Source organism: Coenobita brevimanus, chromosome 8 (assembly GCF_032717465.1).
Source record: "Coenobita brevimanus isolate Jiangsu-jjx chromosome 8, ASM3271746v2, whole genome shotgun sequence".
Taxonomy (NCBI): Eukaryota; Metazoa; Arthropoda; class Malacostraca; order Decapoda; family Coenobitidae; genus Coenobita; species Coenobita brevimanus.
In genome coordinates, this window is record NC_136961.1 from 1,334,604 (window position 1) to 1,337,585 (window position 2,982).

A 2,982-nucleotide genomic window follows, 5' to 3' on the forward strand; every position below is an offset into this window, starting at 1 on the left:
TGACTATCATCATCTTCCACAGCTGGTGTACTGTTCCATCTGAGCCAATTTAATATGAAAGGAGTACACCCTGTGGAGAGGATGGAGTGAGACTAACAAGGAGAGTGTATGTGAGTGAGGTGGAGGGGGAGAGGGAGGGGGAGGCCAAGGATGAGATGGATGGAGTGGAGAGGTATATGAGAGAGGGGGGTGTGAGCTGGGAGCAGGGCAGTGAAATGGCGGGGGACAGGGCGACGTGGAGGCGATTTGTTTGTGGCCACCCCTTATGGGATTAAGGCGTCTGGCAATAGATAGACAGATAGATTGACAGACAGATAGATAGACAGGCAGATTAGAGAACACCACACGTTACCGTAATATTTTGTTGCGTGATTCATATTCTATCTATCTATCTATCTATTTATCAATCCCTCTTCCCAACTCACCCCCCCCTTCTCTCACCTCTCCCGTCACTCCATCCCCCTATCTCATCCTCGGCCTCCTCCTCCTTCTTCACCTCACTAACGTACACTCTCCTCATCAGTCTCTCACTTGCCATCCTCACCACATGGGGTTACACATATAAGGTTTCCATTTGACAAGGGAAGCCTCCTGGAAGACTCGCAGCGGCAGAACTACCAACACTCTCCATTAGGGTAAGTTCGCAAATCCCTTGGCCCACTGACACACAGGGCGTCCCAAGAGTTGTGGCGAAACCTTTGGGAAATGATTGATGAGGGAATTCTAAGCAAAAAATGTGGTAGGTGGTGGTGACCATCATCCACTCGCTTGATGTAGTGCTGCCTACTTCATCCTTAGCCTGTATAATTCTTTTTCTGTGCCTGCCCTCCTCTCTTCCTATTTCTCCCATCTTTCCTGTCACTTCTTATTGCTTTTCTTTCCTTTAACCATCATCCACTCACTTGATGTAGTGCTGCCTACTTCTTCCTTAGTCTTTATCATCCTTTTTCTGTGCCTGCCCTCCTCTCTTCCTATTTCTCACCATCATCCACTCACTTGATGTAGTGCTGCCTGCTTCTTCCTTAGCCTTTATCATTCTTTTTCTGTGCCTGTCCTCCTCTCTTCCTATTTCTCCCATCTTTCCTGTCACTTCTTATTGCTTTTCTTTCCTTTACAGGTGGCTTTACATTGAGTGACAAGCCAAATGGTTTCCTGTAAGCCAAGAAACCATTTACAACGCTGGGTGGTAACCATATAACCAACCCATACGTGCTCCCTACGTGTCAACAAGTGGGTTGATGGAGGGTTAGTGCCCCTCCCTGTAAAACATATAACTCAAAGACAAATGGCCACCCCTTATGGGATTATGGCATCTGGCAATAGATAGACAGATAGAAAGACAGATAGATAGATAGACAGATAGATAGTGTCCAAATCTCACCGGTTATGGAGCTACAATTTCTGATGACCTTATGGGTGAATTATGAAGGAGACCATTTTCACCCACAAGGTCATCAGTAACTGCAGCTCTGTAACAGGTGACATTTGGACACATGCTCCTCATCTCCTACTGACACGGCCCCTTCAGCCTGAGGCCTGGGCTGAGTGGGAGTAGAGGAGGAGAGGAGGAAGGTGGAGAAAGGAGGAGTGAAGAAGAAGACAGACGTGGGGCAGACGAATGTGGAACAGGGGGCGATAGGACAATGGGCCGCCAGCGTCATAAAGTTCCTGAGGGTGGCGTATAAAGCACTCAACATACACGTGGTGCTGAGGTTTTGGCACGTACACAGCAGGAGTGGCACCAAGCACAGGGAGCCGGGCGACAGTGAGGGCTGGAAAGAATTGCAGAGGAAAGGGAAGAAGAAACACAGGAATATATGAAGTGAATAAGCGAGTGATGGGGGAAGGAGGGTGACTAGGTGAAAGGCACAAGCAACCCAGGGCATAGATTGGTAAACAGCTCTTGAGGGGCCAGGCTGCGGAGGTTAATGTACTGTAGAGCCTCAGTGATGGCTGTTATCTGTGAGATCTATACCCTGATGGTGTGCCAGGGATGGAGAGCAGAGGGTGTATACTGGGAGAGAATAGGGTGTACTGATTAGAGATGTGCCGATACCAAGATGTTGGCAGACACCGATACCCACTTTTCAGCCAATACCAATACCAATACTATCAGCACATCCCTAGTACTGGTGACAGTGTATAAAAGTGCGCTCATGACAGGGGTGCAGTCAGAGAGAGTTTGGCAGTCAGACAGAAATTTGTCTTGTGTCCAGCTGGGACAGACGGGGGGAACACAGCCACAGCCATGGGCCTCGCGGTACTGGTGAGAAGTGTTTGAAGAAGTGTCTTGTGGGAGAGTAATGCAGGGTGGATATGTGCCAGTAGAGTACCAGCAGTCACTACTTGGAAAACCCAGCCATGTTATTTGACACGTGTGTCCCAGGTCATAGGAGTACTAATTAAGTAGCAGAATTACCTTAGAGTAAGACTAGTAATATTTAAGTGAACATTTATCACTCACGGATGGGTTGTCTGGTCAAATGACGGAGTGTTCTTAAGCTGTAATTAGTTGCTGTCAAGTTGTAAATAAGTGGCTGAGATATCCCCTGTGTCAAGCTGAAACCCAGGATATTAAGCTGGTGGTATATCAGTGTAGCCGGTGTGTAAAGCAGTGTCAATACTCTGTGTACGATTGTTAAAATTAAAGTACAAACTGGTTCTGTGTTTTACCTCAGTGTGGAAACATTAATTTTTGGAAGTCCAGGAGGAAGTCTGGGGCAGAAAGGGATGTCTAATATGTTCTTGTCCTAACCCAGGAGGCTGTGGGCCCCTCTGGCCTTGTCTCCACACTCTCTGCTGCTGCTGCCACACGCTGCCAACTACTCATTACTGGCAGACGTTCACCATACTCGGCGAGACTGAGTGTGACGCATACCAAGGGCTGTGTAGAGCGTAGGATGTGAGCAAGAGAGAGAGAGAGAGAGAGAGATACCTGGCATTGTGTGTCAAAGGAGCTGCTACTACTACTACTACTACTAC